We start from the raw sequence: 26,070 nt of genomic DNA, 5'->3' as shown, positions 1-26,070 counted from the left end.
AATGAAAGAGAAAATGTATAGAGAGGAACATAGAAGTAAAAAGGAAAACAAAAAGCTAAATGAGAAAAATACTTCTCAGTGAAGAACTGAGTAAAAAAAAAAAAGATACATAAATAAGAATGATGTTCTCAAAAAACCAAGCCCTTGTGTTTCTGAAAACCTTGCAGTATTTCGGGATTTTAAAGAATTCTTTGCTTGGTAAGCCCTTTGTCCATATTCATGGTTGTTCACTAGTCCTTCAGACACCAAATTTAAATGAAGTAGCATATAACACAAATTCAGTTGTTGAAGAAGCTGTGGGCTGTGTTCCACCTGGCTCCCAGCCGCCTGACTAGCTTATGCCCCAAAATAACAACATACAAATTGTATTCTTTTAAACACTGCTTGGCCCATTATATCTAGCCTCTTCTCGGCTAACTCTTGCACCTGGACTAGCCCATTTCTAATAATGTGTGTAGCCCACGATGTGGCTTACCAGGGTAGATCTTAACCTACGTCCATCCTGGGTCGGAGCTTCATCACATCTGCCCCTGAGAGGAGAGCTATCGAGTCTGAGCTCACTTCCTCTTCCTCCCAGCATTCTGTTCTGTTTACTCCATCCACCTATGTTTTAACCTATGAGGCCAAGCAGTTTCTTTATTAATTAACCAATGAGCTTCCTCCATCATTCAGTCATACTAAAAACTAAAATTCAATCATATTATAATGCTGAACTCATATAGAAAATTTAATTATTTTAAATTATACAAATATTTCATAGATAAACACCAGAATGGAAAATTTTATTACCTCTTGATAGTATGATTTAAAAAATGATGTATAATATTGTCAATTTGGAATGAAGAATTTGGTTATAGGTTAAGGAGATTTATTCTTATAACAATGTTACAATTCTTGAAAAATTGTTCTAAAGTAAAATAGTCAACATTTATGTTAATATATCTCAATTTGAAGAGATTCATGAGTTTTTTTAAATGTTATCATTTATTTATGTTTTTTTGTTTCCTGAAATATAACTGATATTAGCACATAAGCACAAAATCTTTTTTGTGCCTCATCTATGATCTTCTATCATTAAAACTCTGCTGTAAAGATTATACTACTCTGCTCGAGGTTTAAAAACAGTAGTCATTGAAAGAAGTGTCATATTTCCTTTTGCATTTCTGCATAATAATGGATCAGATATGTAGTGCATAGTAAGCACCCAATACAAACTTATTAAGCTCACTCAAAAGAGCAAGATTCTTACATAGACACACTTGTGCCATGGTTTGAATGAGAAATGTTCCCCCATAGGCTCATGCATTTATACACAGGGTCCCCAGTTAGTGGCACTGCATGTAGAGGTTATAGAACTCTTGAAATGGGATTTTTCTAGAGGAAATGGATCACTAGGGGTGGGACTTGGACAGGTACAGACTTGCTCCACTTCCACTGTGCTTCTTTTATGTGATTGACATATGATCTCTCATTTTTCTACTCTGGATGCCTCTTGCCATGTCTTCTATGCCATTGGGGGATCTTCCACAGAAACACTTCCTTCACTTGTCTTTGGTCATGGTAGTTCATGACAGAAATTAAACAATAGACACTTGCCTCTTTTAAGAGAAATTTAGAGAAATGTTAAATTTAAAAGTTTCTAGGCTTTGTTTTCACCATGAACCAACACAATATGCTTTTGGAATATATCCCTAGCAAAAATGAAATTATAGTGCTTTGTGTTTGCATAGTCTTTGTGTATTGAAGATGTTCCAGACTCTAATTAGCAAACCAAACCTAATATAGCTTGCTGGTCAAAGGTCCCTCTTTCAATTTACACACTCATAAATATTTATTATTTGTGCTAATGCTGAGTTCTAGACTGCTGAATAAATTGTGGCATTTTTCTGTAACTCTGTTGTCATATTGGCTGTATTTGCTACTCTAATAATGTTTAACTTCTGCCTGTCAACAGATATTAACATTTTTGAATATCTAGTGAGTCCATAGCAGAATTTCCATTACTTTCTTCTCATTTAGAGACTTGTTATTAAGCAAATCTTGAAGACAGAATGTCATTTGTTTGGAGGTTCGTGGTTTGTGTGTGTGTGTGTGTGTGTGTGTGTGTGTGTGTGTGTGTGTTTTATTTCATGTTTCATGGGTTCAGTTTTCCATTCTCCTAAAGAAAACATATGCTATTATATTTTGCAACTATCTGTTTGTTTTTTTTTTCAGTTGAACAATGCCCAATTCACAAATTAATACTTTTGTAAATTCGTATGGTGGCTATATAAGCACATAAATGTGCTTACTTTGACCAAGTATGAATTTAATATGCTGTGGTGTCTTTTGTCAAGTGAATTTTTAGTAATGGATGCTATCAGATTTACTTGTTCACACATACACAAGGTGCTAAATAGAAGTTTAGAGGCAAACTTTTAAAAAATATATATTATCTTCTTCTTTTATGAAAAGGATATTTATATTCATAAAAATTTATTTCATTTCTTAATAATATTTTAATTTTTAAGAATCTTTTTGATGGTTCACAACATTATCTGCTTTTTCAGATGATGGGCAGGCATGCTGACTTGGTAGCCAAGATTGTGACCCAATATTTAGTTGAAACAATAAATTGTACTTTTTTTCTTTTTTTAATTATTCATGTGTGTCTTTCTGTCCTTCTGTCTGTGTGTTAATTCCTCAGCATGCATTTGGAGGTCAGACAAAAATGTCCTGGAGATTATTATTTCCTCCTTGTTTCTAAGGATCAAATTCATGTTCTCAAACATGAGTGACAAACTTTAGCCACTGAGCTATCTTGCTGGTCCCAGTGTATTTTGTTAACCAGGTGGTTCCTGATTGCTGAATTCTGCACACTGCAATAGGCTTCACAAATTAATCTGGTATCTTGGCACTTGGAAGTGTTGCTTTCAGGTATACTTTCAAACACACAACAGAAGTGCTTATGGTAGCACCAATTCTTCAGAATTTCTTTTTTAAAAAAAAATTATCATGGGTTGTAATACAAAACTCCTTCATGGTTTTGAGGCTTTTATAAGTAGAGATGGCAGGGAGAACACTGGGTAATTATTGATGGAATTTCTGTCCCTCCTGATCCTGCAGCCAGTCATTCCCAAAGAAAAACACGGAGGTTTATATTAGTTATAAACTGTCAGGCTTATTATGAACTAGCTCTTACAACTTAAAGGAACACATAATTCTTATCTATGTTGAGCCACATGTCTTTGTACTTCTTTCAGTAAGGCATTCTCATCTTACTTCCTCTACATTTGGCTGATGACTATGTCTGCATTTCCTCTTCCCAGAATTCTCTTAGTCTTGTTGCCCCATCTATACTTCCTGCTGGACTACTAGGCAATAATAATTTTATTAACCAATACGAGTGATAAATCTTTACAGTGTACAAGTGCATTATCCCATAGCAGGTAACACTTGCCCATTTGGCAACATAAAGTAGGCCACATATACTTGCTGATGAGCAGAAAAACAAGTGCATTTTATTTATTTTCACCCCACCATCACATAACTTGTTTAGCTAATTGTTCTTGTTTGTCAAAGCTGTTCGTTAAAGATAATTCAACAAACTAACATTTAAGTACTTTATTCCAAACCCATAAGCTTTGCATCAGAGTTGACCAGGGTTTGGAAGCAAGAGCCACATTACAGGTGTCTGCTATTTTGTAGGCTTGTATGAACACACTGACAGATATTCAGGTAGCAGAAAGAGTTTTTGGAAATCCTGCTCAGCCCCTGGTGTCTTTTAGCCCTCTCTTGATCTCTAGTCCAGCTGTTCAATGAAGGGAAATGAAGCTGTTGAGGTATCCGTGTGGCTACAGCTGGTATGATGGAGGTTGGCGTTGGGCTACCAGATAGCACAGGCATTATTTTTACTCGTGGAATGTTGCCTTGCTGTGCATTTGAACTGTTGTCAGAAAGATTGATTCTTGATTTTTTTTTAAATGATAAGTACTAGCTACTTTGGATATTTACCCAGGGGCATCACAGCTGCCTGGCATTGCAGTGTGGCAGCTGAGCAGTAATAGCTGCTATTTCTCTGATTTGTTTGTGTCTTTGTCAGCATTTGAGCAGAGGAAAGTTCAAGCCCAGACTGGGGCCCTCACTCCCCAGTGATCTCATCCAGTCCATGGCTTTAAATATTCTCTGCAATGCTAATGACTCCCAAATTTATATCTCTTGTCCTGATGTCATCGCTGCATCCCAGCTGCTTACTAAATAGTGCTGCTTTAATATCTATGAGATAGATCCAGTTTAACATGACCAAACCAAAATCCTGAACTGTCCAGCCATATGCACCTCTGATTACTAGCCATTCCATCTTTCCGTTACAGTAAACGGTAACTTACACGGTGATTGATCCAGCCCAAGCTTTATAGCTATCCTGAAGTACTACTTTATCTTGTATCCCATATTTCAAGGACTTTACCTTGAAAATACATTAACTACATGGGTGCATTTCTGTGCTGCCACCTGCAACCTATTCAAATACAAATTATGTCTCAACTCTTGTCTCCTAACTTGCCAACTTGTTTCTCTCATCCCAACACTATACTTTCTCCCAGCAATTGAGGCGCAAGACCCATAGAAAACCCTAGCATACATTAAGTCACATTGTCTTCTGATTATAAGTTATTTAAGGCGTTCAACCACAAAGCGCACATGAAACCTAAACAGTCCTAAGCAATCCATGTCCCCGAAATTTCTCTAACTTTTTTCCTGTATTTTCACTAGTTGATGTCCTCAACTACATTCACATATAGTGACCTTTATTTGGCTTGTCTAATATTCTACTCAAGGCCCTGTTCCATTTCACTTTCAACTTACCTGTCCCTTTCAACTTTCTTTTCTCTTCACCCAAGTGTTTACATAGCTGAGTTTGACACCTCCTTTATGTTTCCACACCAATGTCCTACTATTGGCAAGCTCTCTAATCATTAGACTTTGTAAACCATGCGGCTTCTCTTAAATCTCTTACTTTGCCTGCTTTCTCAATGGCTATTATAAAGCCCTGCTGCCCTTCCTGCTTGTGCTCACAGACTTCCTTTACTTGGCTCCCAGTTCTCCAGTACTGAGAAGAATGCATTGTGCATAGAATAAGCATATGTGGAAAGTATAAACATCCACTTGATTCTTCTTTCCACCACTTCTAAAATAGTGCTTAGGACACCTGATTTGTTTTCTATTTTCATAATAGCTCTGTAATATCTTTAGTTATTTGATTAAAGAGCCTCTGAAAATCATCTCAGTGCAACCCTAACTTGAGTAATCATGATTCCTGCTATTGAAAAGCAGGTTGTACTCTGGTTTACATTCTTTGGATGACCTCCCAACAAATGCATTAGTTTAAACAATATCCTACAAACACCATTTGCTTTCCATTGAGTCCCAGAGAGCTTCAATAGCTGCAACTCATCTGCCTCTCCCAAACAATCCCCCTTTCTTACTCCTTGAAATTCTTTTTCTTCTATAGTAGATTCTATAGTAGAGAATCACACGATATAGCCTTGAATGGCCAGGAGCTTGTTAAGCAGGCCAGGATGATATTAAATAACAGAGATCTACCTGCTTCTGCCTCCCAGTGGTGGGATTAAAGGCATGAGCTACTGAGGCTAGTCTCAGAAGTGGTATTCTTTTAACTTATATTGTCAATGAGTTTTCTGATATTTTCAAAATAGGGACCATGGAACTCAATGTTAGTGTTTGCTGTAACATTCTGAAAAGGCCTTGTGACTGCTACTTGCTCCATAACATCTATTACTTTGGGTTTCAGTCTTTTTCAAATCTCTTTTATGTTAAATTATCCATCATTTGAATTAAAAATACAAACCCAATTAACAATTGACTTTTCAGGAGGACAGACTGGTACACTTTGAGGATATATTGATTGGATATCAACGAAGACATAGCTTCCTATGTGATGTGCATTGCCACACAACTGTACTTCAAAAACTTTTCAAATATGTTAAGATGTTATTTCCTCTGAGCTCTCAAGGTTAACAAGAGCCCTGAGGCTAATCACTCCTGGTGGTAAGATTGTCCTACAAGAAGTGTTATTTACAATATGTACAATGATAAATATTAAGAATAACTCTGGTTAGTCACAACTAAATAGAACTTAATTTGTAGTCGTGGAAATGTGTGACTATACTTAGTTATTTATGTTTCTTTTTTTTATTGTAGCTAGTTTGGCTGAATCTAATAACAGCTATGTAATCTACCAGGAACCAAAGACTTAAAATAATCATAACTAAGCAACTTATCAAGCTCAGCAAACATTAATTTGAAGTGTTAACAACCCATAGTGGGACCAACAGGCAAGAATTAAATTAAATTGATAAGCCACTCACTTGAGAATAAAATCATCAAAGGAAACTTCATCTTCTAATGGGGCTGCCATTGTTGGATACCAGCCTGTTGACTCTAGCTGTGCTCACTTGACCTTCTGCTGCCTTCTTTGTGTTTGATGATATGGCAAACTATAGTGCTGTTCCCTGGAAGTGGCTTCAAAGTCCCACCTGCAGGCCTTACTTTATTGAGTACAGGTTAATCTGGCACCTGTACTGTTCCTCTAAAAGAGCCTGCAGCCATCTAGTAATTTCCCTTTGGGTCCCACAGACTATGTGTTGTTTACTGACCGCATCTCTGTCTTCGAGGATCTGCCAATATGTGATGAGGCCAGTGTTCTGGGTTTAGAAACGCTGTCATGCTAGGTTAGTCTTTAAGGAATTAGCTTTAGCTTACAACCATTGTTTTTGAAGAATTGTTTAATCCAATTAAGAGCATTACGGAGACTAAAGATTTGTGAGTCAAAATTTACACCCTAATGTCACCTTACAAGGGGAAAAGGCATGTTTGACAAGCTATTGCTCATGCATGAATTAATCCTAAGAGAAAAAAAGTATTTGGCCTCTACCTCATAATTCTTATGTTTGTTAATTCTCTTAATAAAGTTTATGATGATGCCTATTTACTCATATTTCTCAAGGTGTGTGATCAAGTGTGTGCCATTGCCTCATTAACCCTCGCCCATGGCCTCTGTTCAGCTCAGTTTATTTTATTATGCCGCAGCTTTTTTTTCTGTAATGACCCTCCCCACCTTCTTGTCTCAGGATAATTTAGCCTGGATTCTGAAGAAAGTAAAATTTAAGAAACTAATATTATTGGAGCACATTCTGCGGTCTAAGAATAATACCATTTACTATTACCTTGAATTTAACTCAAACTTCACATCATTATTTTCAGGAGATATATTTTACAATTCTCTTTCAAGCAAGGAAGCTAGAATTCCAGCAGATGAATAAACTTGCCTAAATCAACTCTACAATGAAGGCAAACAAATGGTACAGTCTAGGAATTTCTAACTTTAAAGACATTGTTCCTTCCATGGCACACAAAGAAAACAAAGAGATCTAATGAAGGGGTCTCGAAATTATCAACCTTATGTCCACTTGATATAGCTTTGTAGTTTCCTTGTTTAACTGACTTCTTTCCAACTCTTGGCTCCTTTCTATTGTCATCTTACTTGTTATCTATTTTATTAATGTCATGAAAGCTTGAAAAAACAAATGAATGTGTCTTTTTACAATGTCAGACTTTATTGAGTAACAATAAGTTCACTAAGTGTAGGGGTTTTAATTGTAGTAATTTGTCAGATAATTTTGGCATCTGTCTGAGGTTAATGCAGATTATGTGGTATTCAAACCTTAATTACTAATATTAGCATTCATATCACAGAGTGCAGAGTAAATGTGTGTGTGTGTGTGTGTGTGTGTGTGTGTGCATGTGTTTGGTTTACAGAATGAATACAAGTTAAAGAGGCTATAATGGAATTCAAGAGATTTTAAAACCGAGTTAATAGAAATGCATGTATAGTCTATATTGATAAAAATAATGAACCCAAAGCAATCTCCATGGAAGAAGCTGATGCTGAGGCCATGGGAGAGTTGAGAGCTAATGTGGAGAGCTGAGAGTATGTTCCAGGTAAAAAATCAGTATCAGGTTGAAACAAGAGTAGCAGTCTTGGTGAAGATTGTTGAACAAGTAGATGAGTCAACAACAGTGGATCCAGCCAAGCCTAAGCACCAGAGATAATTTTTGTCTAGTGGTCCTTCATACACACACACGCACGCACGCATGCAGGCACGCACACACACACACACACTGGATATCAGATGAAAAGTTGGCAATGGGGTTATTTCATTGTAGTGATAGGTACCCACCAATATGAGATCTAGGTAAGTGAGTTACACCTTTTTCTGTTTGCTGTTTCTGACAAGTTTGGGGACATTGTTTTCCTGGTATGATTTTAATATGCTCATATACCTCCACAGTCTTAACTGATACTAATAACATTATAGGTTGACACTCTGTCGGTTTACCCAGGAATGCAAACATCTTCCATAATTATAACGTAGTTGTTTATTAATTAGAGTTTCTCAGGGCAAAGTGTAGCTTGAAAGGTCATTGCTTTATACAATAAGTGGTAACTCAGACTAGGGGTCAGGCATAATACTTAACTTTTCCTAAGGAGATTCAATGGGCAGCTTGTTCACCCGAGATGGGCATCAAAGAAAGACTTATGTAAGATTTCATCAAAATCCAATTTGGTGAGAGTAAATGAGTTATACAGCTTTTTTTGCAAAGCATGCATGTGCAAGGGGTTACTTGTAGTGTATAGTAGAGTGAGTAACACCCAAACAGTCTAGTAGCATCCCATCATAGTTAATGCCTTCCTGGAAACTAAATAGGCCCTGAATTCAATTAACCTTTTCTTCTCATATAACATAATATCTTAAGGTACCAGTTGCAACTAAGGGAGGAGTTATAGATAGCTGGAATCCCAGGTAATGTTCTCATGACCCTGCCTAGGAAGTGTCAGTAACTATTGTTACTATTGCTAGACCTGGCTATCCTTTAGTTTTCTGCTCTAGTTGGCAGACCTACCAGATGCCGTCATGAGTTGGAAAACTTTATTATAACATTATCTTATGGTATACTTTTACACCGGTAGAAAACTATTTCTTTGTTGAGTATTTTAGAGAGTATATATAGTGTATAGGGAAAGCTACATGTTTTATATGCTTCTCGTTCATGAATATTTCTTATTAATGTCCTACCACCTATAGATTCTAATCTAGCATGGAAAATTTATACATTCCTAGAGTAATGAATGGTTCATCTTACAAAATGATGCTTTTAATTTTTTTAAATTTTTACTTATATGAATTCAACCAGAGTAAAATATTTTGTGCATACATCATATTAGTACTTATTTTACCTTTTCATATTGTATCATCAGAACTGATATTATAAGCAATAGTAGATTTTATGTAATTTTTATTAAATGAGTTACTAACTTTACCTTACAAATAGGCAAACAAACAAATGAAGCATAAAAATGAAGATTTTTCTCCAGAAGTGAACTAACTTATGTACTGAAATCACTAACAGAATGTACTGAAATCAGGTTTTAAGTCAATTAATAAATAGTGAAGACAGACTTCTATAATTTTTCTGAAGTTCTAAATAGTAACTTTTCTGTCCGTTTGGATTAGATTTTAAAAGAAAAACTTTACAGCAGTAAGTTGTAATTGGGAGCTGAAGGATGGGAATAGGCAAAGGGGAGGAGAGAAAGCCAGCCATTTGAATTAGACAGGAAGGTCACAGACATGACAAAAGAAAAAAAAATCCAACCACATGGAGGGGAGAATGGCTTCAGGTAAACAAGTAAAAAAAAAAAAAGCCCAAAGTATCAAAAAAAAAAAAAAACTACTTAGGCTTCAGTCAGCATTGTGAAAAACAAGATAAGAAAGAAAATCAAGGAGAAGTTAGAGATTTCATCAGGACTCAGGAAAGCATACAGACCCAATAGAGCCTCACAGAGCACTTACCCGGGGGGAGAGAATTCTGGGAAGGAAAAGTATATTATCTCAGTAAAGGAATAATTATTCTCCTATATATTTTGCATGCCTAAAGATGATTTGCCTTATTAAGGACTGATCTCATGCCCAGCTGGAATGCTAGAAAGTCCATTTTTTTAACTTTTTTTTTTATTGAGAAAAGGAGAAAAAAAAACAAGTTTCCACCTCCTCCCAGCCTCCCATTTCCCTCCCCCTCCTCCAACCCTTCTCCCCCTCCTCCCACCCTTCTCCCCCTCCCCCCATTCCTCTCCCCCTCCCTCTCCAGTCCACAGAGCAGTCAGGGTTCCCTGCCCTGTGTTAAGTCCTAGATCCTCCCCCCTCCGTCCATTTCTAGGAAGGTGAACATCCAAACTGGCTAGGCTCCCACAAGCCAGCACATTACGTAGGTTCAAAACCCCGTGCCATTGTCCTTGGCTTCTCATCAGCCCTCATTGTTCGCCATGCCATGCTCAGAGAGTCCAGTATTATCCCATGCTTTTTCAGTCACAGTCCAGAAAGTCCATTTCTAAAATCAAAAAATTTCTATTAATGGACCTTTACCACTACTGTAACAATAATTGAAGCAGAAACCATTATTTAATTTTATTTAAAAAGCACAAAATTGACTCTTTTTTGAAACAACTCATACAGTACACTGAAACTTACCTTTATTAATCATCCCACACATGCCTTTTGAGCACCCATTATATTCTACTTACTATTTAAAACACTAAAGATCTTAAGGACATTATTATTTTAAAGCAACACACTCAATATTTTCAAAGCGTGTACAGTTCATTGGAAAGATCGAGCTTTTGAATGTAAAAATCCAATTTTGCCCCTTAATGGACAAACAGATGTAAAGAGGCTGTGTTTATCTAGAAGGTTTGGCAAAAAAGATGACATTAGTGAAAGACACAGAAGGATGAATTATATTTAATACATGGGGATATGGTGTTATAGAAAGAGCAAGGGCAAAGCATGCTAAAAATTCCAAGAGAATGGTAAATCACAATTAATAAAAACTCAGAGACAGATATTGGGGCTCAACCTGAAGTCCAGAAAAGGATAGCAGCCAGTCATTGGCTCTTACCTTACCTCAGTATGAAAATGGCCATCCTGCCTCTGGGGAACTCAGAATATGACTGAGTCTGAGAACTGTCTCCTCATGTCTTATAATCCTCTCTAGATCTGGGATTAAGGGTCACCACTACCACCGGTTTTCTATGGCGAACTATGTGGCTACTGAGATTAAAGGTGTTTGTCATTGTGGCTACTGGGATTATAGGTGTGTGTCAGTGCTGTCTGGTCTGTAAGACTAGCCAGTGTGGCTGTCTTTCTTTTCTACTCTTCAGGCAAGTTTTATTTATGAAAATACAAATGAAATTCTGCTACATTATAATGAACCTGGGAAGCTGTAAACGTTCAGTTTGCATCAAGTAGAGTATCTTGAAGACAGTTGCAGACTGTGCTAAAGGAAAATGAAGTTGATTTGCATTGGGTCATATTACTTTCTTGGTTATGAATAGTCATTGTTCCACTATGAGTTAGTTAATAAAAATTATGTTAGTTTGGTGATATGTAAGAAATGTGAGCAAGTCACGAAGGACAATACCAAATGCTTTACCTTCAGTTGACCACATTAGTATCAGTAAGCCATGCAAAGGTCAGTGAAATGTGGTCTATGTCACCTAACACTCTCAGCTTTCTTGATAATGCAACAGTAACAATGCATGTTTGTTGTTTCGTTACTCTCTTAATTACTGTTCCATTGCTCTGAAGAAACACTGTGACCAAGGCAATTTATTATTTTTATTGTTTTTATTGCATTATATATTTTCTCCCCTTCCTTCTTTCCCTCTCCTCATTTATACTCTCCCATCATCCCCACACTTCCAATTTACTCAGGAGATCTTGTCTTTTTCTCCTTCTTATTTAAGTCCATGTACATCTCTCTTGGGGTCCTCTTTGTTGTCTAGATTCTCTGGGGTAGTAAAATGTAAGCTAATTGTTTTTTTTTTTGCTTTATGTCTGAAAACTACTTACGAGTCAATACATATTATATTTGTCTTTCTGGGTCTGGGCTACCTCACTCAGTATGTTTTTTTTCTAGGTCCATCCATTTTCATGCAAATTTGAAGATGTGATTTTTTTTTTTACCATTGAGTAGTTCTCCATTGTGTAAATGTACCACATTTTCTTTATCCATTCTTCAGTTGAGGAGCATCTATGTTGTTTCCAGGCCCTGGCTATTACAAATAATGCTGCTATGTACATAGTTGAGCACATGTTCTTGTGGTATGAATGAGCTTCCTTTGGGTATATACCCAAACGTGATATTGTAGAGTCTTAAGGTAGATTGTTTTTTTAATTTTCTGCGAAATCACCATACTGCTTTCCAAAGAGGCTGTACAAGCTTGCATTCCCACCAGCTATGGAGGAGTCTTCTTCTTACCCCAAATCCTCTCCAGTATCAGTTGTCATCAGAGCTTTTGATCTTGGCCATTCTGAATGATGCAAGATGAAATCTCAGAGTTCTTTTTATTTGCAATGCTCTGATGGCTAAGGATATTGAGCAATTTCTTAGATGTCTTTTGAGACATATGAAATAGTCTGTTGTAAGTTCACTGTTTAGGTCTGTACCCCATATTTTAATTGGATTGTTTGAAGTTTTGATGTCTAATTTCTTGAGTTCTTTATTTATTTTGGAGATCAGTATTCTGTCTGATGTAGGGTTGGTGAAGGTTGCTTTTTTGTCTTATTAACTTTGTCCTTTGATTTATGGAAGCTTCTCAGTTTCAAGATGTTCGATTTATTTGTTGCTCTCAGTGTCTGTGCTACTCGGGTTATATTTAGGAAATAGTCTCCTGTACCAATGCATTCAAGTGTACTTCCCACTTTCTCTTTTATGAGGTTCAGTGTGGCTGGCTTTATGTTGAGGTCTTTGATCCATTTGGACTTGAGTTTTATGCATGGGGATAGATATGGATCTATTTGTATTCCTCTACATGATGACATCCAGATTTGCCAGCACCATTTGTTGAAGATGCTTTCCTTATTCCATTGTATAATTTTAGCTTCTTTGTCAAAAAATAGGTTTTCATAAGTGGGTGGATTTATACCCAGGTCTTAAATTCTATGCCATTGGTCAAGGTGTCTGTTTCATTCCAATACCAAGCTGTTTTTATTTACTGTAGCTCTATAATAGAACTTGATGTCAAGGATGATGATACCTTCAGAAATTCCTTTGTTGTACTGTATTGTTTTGGCTATCCTCTGTTTTTTTTTTTTGTTTTTGTTTTTTTTTTTTTTTCCGTATGAGGTTGAGTATTGTTCTTTCAAGGTAACTTATAAAAGGAAGTATTTAATGGGGAGTTTGTTTACAGTTTAAGAGGATTTGTGCATGATCATCATGATGGGAGCATAGCAGCAGGCAGGTAGAATGCTGGAACAGTAGCTGAGAGCTTACATCTGACTGCAGGCAGGAAAGAGAGAGATAGTGGGCCTGTCGTGGGCTTTTGAAATCTGACAGCTTGTCCCTGGTGACACACCTCCTCCAAAAAAGGCAACATCACCTAATCCTTGTCAAACAGTTGTACTTACTTATGACTAAACATTCAAAAGTATGAATATGGAGGCCACTTTCGTTCAAACCAGCACAGCTAAGATGTGGCATATTCATTTAACTACGAGGGGTACATGAGACCTCATGTCAAAAACTGAAACAAAAATAATAAAGGAAGACTGATATACTATATTTCTATATGTTCACATTTAAACGTGTAACATTCCATCTATATTTATTAAACAGTACAGAAACATGAAGAAATTTCTTTTTACAAACTTGACTAAATTTATGTTATACTTCATCGTGTGGACATAGTAAATAAAGAAACGTAGGTGTAGACCCTATAAAGAATACTCAAGAAACTCAAATATAATGTATTCTCAGATTTAGTTTTTCTCAAATAATTATTTTGGATGGATAATTTCAAGTAAAAGTGAGAACAGCTTGCAGAAAACACATCTCGTTCAGCTTTAGTAATTGTCAGAGCTTTATGTATGTTTTAGTTACAGGCTTTGCCTTTTTCTTCTCCTTTTCTTTCCTTTGAATGCTTTGAGTGGCATTCAAAGCAGCTAAGAACAAACTTGAAGTTTGTCCATGTATTATTACTTTAATGCTTAACATGGCTAGCCTTTGTTGTCAAGTATCTCTTGGCTATGTACTGACAACAGAAGTCATCTAACAGCATTTGAGGCATAATAAAATTGGAATCATGTTTTGTTTGAAGGGTGCTTGATTCTATTGCATATAGGTACATAATTTTCTTTTCTGTTCTTTGACTGTTTTGTTGCTGGTTTGGTTTGGGACATTTTAAAAAAATTTTGGTAGTAATTGTATTCTGATGGCTTGTGATCCATTTTCCTTTTATGGAAAAAGGAGTTGAATCTGCTTGCAATGATCCTTGGTAGGAGATTATTTGTTAAATATTTACTTATGTATTTTGGTATGTTTTGTGTGTGTTGTATGACATGGGACAGGCGCATGATATGACACATATGTGGAGGTCAAAGGACAATTTCATGGAATGAAGTCTCTCCTGTCAACTTTATGTATATTCTGACCTTCAAACTTGGATTATTGGGCAGTGCTTTTTCCTTCTGGGGTATCTTGTGGGCTCCCTAAGTTATCTTCTTTTTAAAATAGTCTCAAGTGGTAATAGACAAATTATAGCAATGGATTAGAAGGCAGTCTGAGAGTGCTCTATACAAGGAAGTTAAAATGGTTATGTTTTTGCAGCAACAAATAATTGTAAAACTTGGCTTGTTTCTTCCACTTGATACAATGAAAAAAAATATTTAGTTTTCTCTTGCAATATATTTCTCAGTAAACAAGAATGATTAAGGATAATAATGGTTGTATATATAGGGGAAAAAGTTGTACATGGGGTGTTGTGAAAACTTCTTCAGCCAATAGCCTTTAAGACACAGACCCACATAGGATGTGGCCTCATGTACTATAAATGCAGATGAGAAGCATACATAGCCCATTTTGCTGCTGGATTCGGTTCCAGTTCCCAGTTCATGCAGAGGACTGAGGATTGCTACTCTTACTGTGAGTTTATCCCCAAATAAATAAACCTTTGTTATACTCCATTATGGGCTATTGTTGAACTCTTTGGTAAGACAACAAATTGACCCCCAATGTGGTACCCTGCCCAGACCCCTGTCAATCACTAAACACATTAATAAGTTCAATACCTTTTGTACATATGTTTACTGCTTGTAAATAACAATTCTAACCATTAAAATATAATATTAATAAGAAATTATTTATTTGCAATAATTGTATAGTGTTTCAATAATTAAACGTTTAAAAATAATATAGCAAGTATTTCAGAAGTTTTGGAACCTTGTATCATTCTGTATCTGAAGGCTTATTTGATGACTTAAGGAAGAACGTCTTGATTTTAGTTTGTTGCCTGTGGGGAAGAGAGCTTGGCAGGGGTTATTGTTCATATGGGATTTCAAGATGGGAGAGTAGACTACTCATTCTTTCTTCAATTTATTAGCTTAATTAATTAATTTATTCATTCATTCTACTTTTATTTTTCATATCTCCCCTGCACACATGCCATTCTTTACCTGTTTGCAGGCTGAGCCTATGAAGGGTTTCATAGAATATTTGTGACTGCAGCTTACTCTGATAGCCCAGGCTAAACTTCCATCTGCTTTGTGTTTTAAGTCTCTATGTTGTTGGAAGATTTCTACTTACCAGATAATTTTAATCTTTGGATAATCTGGGCTTGAAAAATAGGTAATAATGACACTTTTATTGCAGTTAAAACATGACATCATTCTTAATCTTAGAGATATTAAACACTGTTGAGAGGTCAGATTATACCTAGAGGAGTCCCTAAGTATTATAAGATATTTATCAATAATCTTTACCAAAAAAGATCTCCCACCAATTGTCACAACCCTTCTTGAGAATATAGGGCCATACAAGTAAGTAGTAATACAGATTTTATGACTTGACTGGAAAACCAGTAAATGTAACTGTCTTTTGCAGAAATACAACTAGAAATACAACAATTAAGTATAATCTGGAAAATCACTAAATTGCACTATGTTATACTATGTTAATGTCTTATCATATGATGCCATGGCAATCAAAGAATATTAAATGTTTTGATTCTTGTTGGTAACATAATGTCATTCATCTGATCTACAATTGGCTTTCAGTAACATTTCATGATAACTTGAAGTTTAATTTTTTTATTCCATGAAAGCCCTTTAAAAAAATAAAAATGATATAGCATAAGAAGTTTGCATATTTTCTCATTGCTGCAGAAGATGCTTTCCTTTGGAGGGCATAGAATTTCTTGGAATTAACTATTGTCCCAGGAAGCTAATTAGTAACCATTAGGTTTTTTTCTTGTCTATCGACAGAGTGAAAACAGTAATTGGCAAGCTCACCTTCTTGATTATAGCTCTTATATAAATCAGCATCCTTTTCCTGGGGTTCATCATCATTTCACTAGAAAATCATGCATTGTTTCCCTTTTCTCAGCATTTTTTAACTTTAGCTTTGAGTACACACATCAATTTATTTTAAATAGTTAAAATCAGACGTGCAATCAGTTAGAATTCATCCAAACTGCGAATATGCAAAATCTACAGTGGAGATTTTTTTAAGAATGAAATTATGACATTGAAACACCTTATTTACTCTACATCTACCCATGATGTCTGCTATCACATGCCTTGGTTTTATATATATATTTACTGCTCATTTTGTTGAAATTGGGGTTTAATAGGTATTTGAATGAACTGTGGAATTTGCCATACTGCTGAGTGAGCCAAGGAGTGATGTGTACAATAGAAGCTGGAGTTTAAGATGGAAATACATATGAAAAAATAGAGAATCAAATTGTTAACATTAACTCCATTGTTGAATATATTTTCCTTTTATACACTTGATAGATTCTGCTTTGAGAGAAATTAAAATAGTACTTTAAATTTCTTACCTGAATGTTTATTAGGATACTGTAAAGTGACTAAGCATTATTTCCATCACTCAAATAGTACTTCCTCAAGACATTTTTTTTTTTTTTGGTTTTTCGAGACAGGGTTTCTCTGTGGTTTTTGGAGCCTGTCCTGGAACTAGCTCTGTAAACCAGGCTGGTCTCAAACTCACAGAGATCTGCCTGCCTCTGCCTCCCGAGTGCTGGGATTAAAGGCGTGCGCCATAGTACTTCCTAATAAATTCTTCAAAGAAAAAACTGTAAACTATACTATTCAGTTGAATATGTACTATATAACAAGGAACTAAGAGAATACTTGCTTTGGGTAACCATGACTGATTGTTTTATTAAAAAATAAACTTTGTAGTCTACTTTTTATTACTGTGAATGGTAGCTGAATTAACAGAACTGCATCTTATAATAAATGAAAGTGACATTAGCTTGAAATAAGAAACTGAAAAGGCTACTTTCTCAGTTTTTAGAAACCATAATTGCTTACCCATAGTGACTCAATTTCTGAAGTAGAAAATATTGATAAACAATTAAACTAGTTTGCATAGATAATGTGACTGAACTCATTCATAAAAGCCATTTCTTCAGAGCAGGAAAGTTGGCTCAGTACTTTAATGTGCTTGCTGTGTAAGCATGAGGAATGGAGTTCAGATCCCAGCAACTACAAAAAAGCTGGCTGTGGACCCACATATACCATTGCTCCACCACTGAGAGTGACAGAGAAAGGAAGAATTCCGAGACCTGTTGGCTGCCAGGATTACAGTAAAATAAAACAAAGACACTCTACTTCCAGGTTCGTGGAGACACCTAGTCTAAAATGGAGCAAGACGAAGAGTGACAGAAGAGGAATCACAGCACTCTTCTTTGGCTCCATGGGCACAGGCATGCTCACTATACAACATGTACACATTATACCCCATACACATGCATCACACACAGAAAAATCTTTTGGCATCTGTTTCTCATAAGCATGATTTTATTAAACTGTCTTTAATATCATTAGATGACATGGGAGTCACATAGATGCTCAACCTCATAACTGGAAAATCCTCTTTGACTCATGAATACCATCTGTATCCCACAACTAATCCATCAGTAAATTGTCCATTGAGATCTACCAAAAAAAGTATTTAAACGGGAAAACATCTTACCATTTCTGCTACCACCATTATGAGCTCTTTGTGAACTGCTTCAATATTCTCCTGCTTGCCTGCCAGCCTGCATCCACACTTTGCTCTTCGATTTTCATTCACTTCTGTCCGGCTAGATGCGAATATCAAGATACCTGAAAGCTTTGGTACTTAAATGTTAACACAGTCACTCACCTTCACAAAAACTTCAAAAACATTTCTATAGTGTTTAGAATAAAAATGAAGTCCTTTCTTTAATAAAAAAGGTCCTGCATACATTGGTTCAGGACTGTTTCTGAATCTCTTTTAAATCTGATTTTTAACATCCCTCAAGTATTCCATGTGTATTCCTGTCTTGTTCTCAGCTTGTCCCATACATAGCTTATCTCCTCCATTCTCAGAGCTCTGTCTCAAATGATATTCACTCAGAACAGTCTTTTCTGACTGTTCCCTAAAATAGCATCTAGCCAGTCTCTATCTTTTTAGCTGCATCATTTTATGATATTTATTATCACGTGCATTTTATTACATATGTATTCATGTGCATGTTTATTTTATGTCTTAATTTTTCAAAGATTTGTTCCCTGAAAAGAGGAATCTTGTCTGTCTCCATCCTTGTAACTAGAATAGCCATAAACAAAGGACAGATTTAATGAATAAGTGAATGTCTGGATGTGTTTGTTTTATTTTCATTGTAAGTAAAACTTATCAAAATGAGCATAATATTAAGTATCAATAATATTAAGTATCAAATTTAGTCAGGTGGATTTTTTGTTTTTCCTTAGCACAGTGGCTTTGGTAAATACATTATTTATGTCATTTGATAGGTCTCAAAATATTATTCTCTATGTGTAGTGCTCTTCCTGGACTTCATTTCTCAATAGCTTTTCAATTCCTTTATCCTTGAGGCTTCTGAGGCTCTGTAGCTGTTGTGAGTCACCATCATTATCATTTGTGAGGGAAAGGAGAAAATACATCAAATTCAGAGCATTAAAGACAAATGACAAACAAAGCACCCTTTCCTTATTAAATGAATTTCCCATGTAACATGTTGATATGTTCTTCTTTCCACCCTTTTTAATTCCATGGGCCATGACACGGTGCATTCAGCTTTCATGCAATCTGTGTCCTATTATTAAAAACTATTACTCAATGATTCCAGGCCAAAGAAAACAGAGATGAAATCCTATCAGATTTATTAAGAGTTCAAACTCTATAGATAATGTAAATTCTCTTATCTGCTAAGAAAACTAACAGATGTTTGTCAATTAGTTTAGGTTTAAAAAGAAGACATTAAAAAATTACCCATTGCCCTTTAATCCCAGCACTTGGGAGGCAGAGGCAGATGGATCTCTGTGAGTTCGAGACCAACCTGGTCTACAAGATCTAGTTCCAGGACAGGCTCCAAAACCACAGAAAAACCCTGTCTCGAACCCCCCCCCCAAAAAAAATTACCCATTGTAAAATGGAGTCAGTGTAATTGCCTTAAATGTTCTTAATTGTCTTTGAATATTTTATTACCAGTTCTAGATGAGGAACTTAAAATAAATTTCTAAAGAAACTAACCTAATACTAGACTTATCATAGCATGTCAAAAATATTCTCTTATATTTAAGAATCTTTGTGGATAAGTCTGAACACATCTCCCCTCCCTCTCTCTCTCTCTCTCTCTCTCTCTCTCTCTCTCTCTCTCTCTCTGTGTGTGTGTGTGTGTGCATGCATGTGTGTCTGTGCATGTATGCAAGTGTGTATGCATGTGTGCACATATGTTTGTGTATACATAGGTGTGTATGTATGTATGCATGTGAAGTCCTGAGTTGAACATTTGGTGTCTTCCTCAATCACTTTCTACCTTATTTTCCGAGACACGGTCTTTCACTGAACCTGGAGCTTACTGTGAGCTCTAGAAATCCTCCAGTCATATCAGATGTTATGAAGCTTTCCCATCACAACACTGTTGTATCTGGCTTTTCACATGGATGCTGGTGATCCAAAGTAAAGTGCTTATACTTCTTCAGCTAGCGCTATATACATTGAGCAATCTCCCATCATCTCTTTTATTTATAACTTAGTGTTTATTATTTTAGTCACTTGATAAACCTTCATCAAATTGAATTATGGGTATAAATACATGGGTTTTAAGCTTGATGGGTGAAGAACTCCAACTTTTGAATGTAGTATTTGAATCATTTTATAGTCACAGTACATTGTGTGAATATTTAAAGCTACTCAAAATTTGTTTGTGAATTGAGTTCTTAAAGATAAATAATTTTCCCTGTCTTGCAAAGTCTATGTGAAGCATGAATAATTTTTAAATTCATAGTATAAGACACTTTGAACCTTACATTAAATATTACATTTATTATTCCAAAAATAATATTTTTTCTTATGGGGTTAAAAAGATTCTAAGTGCTATTGCCCAAATATTGGTAGCTACCATTAGAGCATATTTATTTAGTCCATTATCTTACTGAACCTTTGCATGAATCCACAAGGAAAGCGTATTTATATCACACTTTACACACAAAAAGACTGAGTCCACAAATTGTTAAATACATTAGCCAAGCAATAAGCAATATTGGGAATTATTAAGTCCATGTGTGTGTGTGATCTTCCTTACTCTATCAAAACTCTTCTAGGAAACAAAGTGAAAAGGGAACTAATTAAAATATATTATAGAAATTATTTAGGATTGATAAAGGACAAATTTTGTGGTAGATTCGGTGTAGGAATGCAAGAAATATTGAGTATGCTTGTGAAAATTTGAAGGACTAGAGAGGGGACTGTTCCACAGAGAAAAGAATGTTTTATACTCAGTACATTGCATTTCCATGATCTGTAAGAACCTTAGAAAAAAACAAGAATTCTGGTTGTGCTCCTTAAGGAGAAAGAATCCATGTTTTCACTGCCCCATAACTCAAATGCAGAAGTGAACAAATCTTAAAGCACTGAATTGTCAGGCATGGTAGTACACACCCTTAATGCCAGAACTTTGGAGGCAGTGGCAGGTGAATCTCTGTGAGTTCAAGGCCAGCCTGGTCTATAGAGTGAATTTCTGAACAGCCTGTTATATAGATACAGGGCTGTTACATTAAGAAATCTTGTCTCAAAAACAAACAAACAAATGCAACAACAGAACTCAGAATAGTTAAGGAATAGTAATGACGTAGGTGAGCAGCCAATTCTGTAGACATTTTTAGTTACTGACTTTTAGACATTTCTGTAACTGGTGTTCAGAAAGCAAATGTAAAGACCTTAAAATTCTACATTTTTTTTTTACAAAACCATCTGTCAACTGAGACATGTTTGTAGGGGAAGCCTATCACCATTTTAATGACTGTATTAGCATTGATGTTATTGATATAATATTGTAAAGAATAAAATGAAGGCCTGAAAATAATTTTATTGGTGGCTATAAACCTCTATGTAATATATAGCTAATGAAAGTAATAGTTCTATTATAACTGTGCTTTGGGGAAATAAAATATGATTTAAAAATCACACTGTGTTTCATATCGCTACTGTTGGATATGAACTTGTTTTCCTGTGATTTAAGTTAATGGGTGAGTTTTACATGATTTTATATAAGTAAGTAGAAGAAAAGCGTTCACAAATACATTGTTGTCTTGACAATCAAAATGACTTGGTTTTCCTCGTAAGTGCTTTCGCTTTCAGAACTAGACCATCTAGTTCTACCTTTGCAAATAGAGGAAATAAATGCTTGTCTAGAATTCATTTTCACTGGCTATTAGAACTCCTGCCTTTTTCCTAGTCCTGTCATCTCTCAACTCAATTAAACTAATATATGTATTAGGCATCATAATATGCCAGAAACATAATATACCAGAAAAGATCATTGTGTAAATGTTCTTCATTTGTGGAAACTGAGTTACATCCCAAACTTAGTGACCACCTCCTATTCACAGGCATGGTACTAGATGCCAGATCAGCAGTTCAGCTAGTGTGCTAGTTGGAAAAGTTTCATTAAAATTTAGCAAAGAAAGGCGAATCCCAAGAGGAGTGTTTTAAATTGATATCCATCATAACATAATATAACATAACACTAAAATGTGATAATTTTAGATTATGACAGATTGCACTGAAACAGCTCTCTGCTTGGTGTTGTGATTACTTAATTGCAAGTTTTCACTGTTTAGCAGATTGTACACACCTTAAGGGGAGACTGCAGGGCAGACTTTCAAAGACAAAATGTTAAGGCAAAATGTTAAGACAAAAAGATCTACTGAAGACTCTAGCTTCAAATCGCCTTGTTATTGGCAAAGGATTTGACCTTTTTGCAACTCGAATTCCTGGCTTTCAGAACAAGTGAATAGAATTAGTTCAAGATGTGTTATTATTAAACTATAAATCAATGTGAGTTATAGTGAATCCTCTAAAATTCCAAACAATCGGTGTTTGGCAGATTATAATATTATGCATACAAATATATGTACATAATTACACAAACACTATATATGTATATACAATTTGGTCAAAAATTTGCCTGGAATGACATAATGGCTATTATTAAAAACAAGAAAAAAATGTTCATCAGACTATGGATAAGACAAACCTTTATACTCTTATGATAAAAATGTAAATTAACACAGCTACTATAAAAATAATTGGAGGTTGCTCAAGGAACTTCCATGTGATCCAGCTACATCATGTGCATCATCTACTTATTTTTTGTTGTGGTACTATTATTCACAATACACAGGATATACAATCAGCATCGGTGTTCATAATAGAGAAATAGCTAAAGAAAATGTGACATAAGCACAGTGGATCAAAATCATGAAATAGTGCTATTTTAAAGAAAATACATGGTTCTGGAAAATATAACAATAGATGAGATTGTCCAGCTACAGGAAAAAATTTTGTGTATTCTGTCACATGTAGAAAAAAATGAAACAGATAAGTAAACAGGAAACAGGACATTCCCTGAAAATAGAAGGCAAGCATTTAGAGAAGGGTAAGAAGATGGAAAGGGGTGAGACAGGGAAAGAAGGGATTAGGGAGAGTACGTAGAAGCAAAATATAACATGTGCTTTTATGGCAATGCCACAGCCAAATTCATTAATTTGTAAAAAAAAAATCAATACGATTAAATAAGTATAGAAAAAAGTAAAAGAGAATTATTGAAAAATAAAAACTAAAGCAGGTATGGTAGTGAGCACATGAAATTTCAATACAAAAATATCTGTCCTATACAGGAAGATGAACACTGTGGAAATCATTTGAGTTAGAAATGTGACTTTAACATTAAGAATAGACTCAATAAACAGAATTCTCTGTAACCTCAACACCCTGTGATTCTATGAAAAATTTATTTGTTAACTTAGACTTTGTCACACTTGAAAATGTGAAAAGTCAAGGTTCTAACATTATGCCAAAGAGGCAGAGAGGCTAAGGAAAAGAACCACAGAGCATTTTAGATTTCTGAATACCTGTTATACAAATAGATTTCAGTTTCTTTCTCTAAAGATCTCACCCTCTTATCACAGACTAGTGTGGGATGTGTTTGTACAAGGAACATTTTTCTCAGCGGCTTTTATTGGTTTGTTTGTTTTTTGTTTTGTTTTGTTTTGTTTTTGTTTTTTTCGAGACAGGGTTTCTCTGTGGCTTTGGAGCCTGTCATGGAACTAGCTCTGTAGACCAGGCTGGCCTCGAACTCAGAGAGATCCGCCGGCCTCTGCTTCCCAAGTGCTGGGATTAAAGGCGTGCGCCACCATCGCCCGGCTCTCAGCGGCTTTTAAATTAAACTATCACGTAATCTACTGCTAACTACACAGTCACAAGACTTATTAACTGAGTAAATTTACTAAACAAACAAACTGTTTTAATATTTGTGTATAATGTACATTATTTTGGTAAATAATCATGTAGTGTCGAAAATCATAGAAAAGCTGTCTATGAAAGTAGGGTTGCTTCCCTCCCACATCAAACCCAAATGTGGTTGTCACAGTGTGTCCTTCAAGACCCCTGTCTTCGTAAGGGCTGTCTCCTTTCCCCAACATAGTGAAAGAGTACAAAACAGCGCACATAGAAAGTACTGTGTCCTTGAGAACAGCTAGAAATTACTAGAGATGTTACTGTCATATTCCACCATACAAAAGTGCCTGTAGTGGGAAAGAAAAGCCTGTAGCTCAGTCATGAGTGTTTTGCCATGGGATGCTCAGTCACAGAGAGACAGTTCTGTTAGATACTTCCTCTTCCCTCAGCTCCCCCAGGTGGGTTCTGCTGGACATTGTGAGTACCAAATTAATAATATCATCTTTATCTGTGTGCTTTTACTCAGAAACATCATATGAGGACATATTTTGCTCTGCCCAAGATTCTATTGAGAACTCCAGGTTAAGAGGGACCTCTTTGTAGTTTTAACAAATATATATATATATGTCTCTCATTTGATAACATCACCTTTTTATGTTATTTGTTATTTTACTAGAAAACCTCACCTGAGAGGAATCAGCTTTGTTCAATGCTCTTTATTTGGAACTCCAACTGAATATATTAAGGGAGCTTCATCATTTAGTTTATACTGGATATTTTGAGTAACCAAGTTTATGAAGTTTTACTACTTATCTAGTATTTATTTTTATTATTTTTAATTGTGGCCTGGTATACATATGGATGTAGTTGTCCAAGGAGGCTGGAGTCCTCAGATTAATTGGAGCTGAAGTCACACATTATCGTGATCATCCTGAAGATCAGGTCCTCTAGAAGAGAAGTAACTATCTCTCTAGCTCCTTATCTAATCTGGATATCCATGTATCATTTATTCATCTCTACTTATTTTTCTCTTTTTCTTTGGCTAACTCTAGACTCATAAACCTCCCTCATTCAAAACCAAAAGAATAGCTACCATAGTTCATTATAGGGACCATATATATCACACAGTTGTTGTTGTTTTTTTAAGTTCACTATAATCATTTGATAGAAGAGTCTAAGAAACGTGACTTATTTGTCCATTAATAACATATTTTTCCAAATTTCAATAAATAAACAGATTATTTAGGTGACAAGAGAATTAAGTATGTTAAGAAAATTTTAGACATGAAATAAAAGCATTAAAGTTAATCAGAGAAATTTCATAACTTTGAGAATTTTAATGCGTTGTTTCATTCTATTAACCAAACCTTCTTTATACCTTTCTTTCCAAAACCTAAATAGTAATAAAGGTGAATAAATACTGTGCTCAATTAGTTATTAATAGAAGGATTTAAAATCATGTATGAAGTTAGTTTCCCAAATATAAACTCTGGTAACATCTCTTTTTTTCTGACTTGGTGTGCATCATACTTTTGCAGCAATTTATTTTTGTTAAAAGGAGATGGAGGCAAGCTGCTAAAACAGCTTAAATTCTTGAATCCTCTGCTGATAAGTACATGTAGCCAAGTCCTGGCTGCTCTACCTAGTTGAGCTTTCCAGCTATCAACCAAGCTGGCACGGGTTCCTGGCAAATAAGAAAGAAGTCCTCGAAGCAAAAACATTTAGTTCAGCAACCATTAATTGATCATTTCTGTACTTGCCACAAAGTACAAGTTGCAGTGACCGGTTTCAAAGGACCTGGGCAATTCAATCAGACAGGGGTAGGGGCAGGCTTCAGGAAGAACTATTTGTTACAGTTCAGAGAATCTAGTTTAGCTGCAAATGAAGTATACAGTGGTTAGCATCTTTCCATCGAGAGCTTTCACAGCAAACTGATTTATTGGCTGATAGTTGAAATTGACAAGAGCACAGAAAGGAAATGTGTAGAAACTTAAGTTTAAAGAGAATGCCATGTAAATTAGCAACAAATGCCACAAAATGTAATGGATAATAATAATAAAGCTTTTTGTCAAGAGAAAAATACCAGTTAAGAGTATTTGCTTTGTGTGGGAGTTCATTTTTCTACTAACAATAATTTAGTGCCACATTGTCTCCTCATTAGATAATATACCAGTAGGAAATCATCACTAAATTATGTATTTTTAA

General features: G+C 35.5%; 1 protein-coding gene across 1 annotated transcript in view; it reads left to right on the top strand.

Moving 5' to 3' along the window:
• Positions 1-26,070, top strand: part of LOC121439038 (interleukin-1 receptor accessory protein-like 1) — a 729,117-nt gene that overhangs the window by 388,413 nt on the left and 314,634 nt on the right.

The sequence above is a fragment of the Microtus oregoni genome, unplaced genomic scaffold (assembly GCF_018167655.1).
Source record: "Microtus oregoni isolate MIOR12 unplaced genomic scaffold, Mior012 000059F_ref0000304, whole genome shotgun sequence".
In the NCBI taxonomy this organism is placed as follows: Eukaryota; Metazoa; Chordata; class Mammalia; order Rodentia; family Cricetidae; genus Microtus; species Microtus oregoni.
Note: the sequence above shows the minus strand (reverse complement) of the source record. Positions and strands in the feature narration are given on the sequence as shown.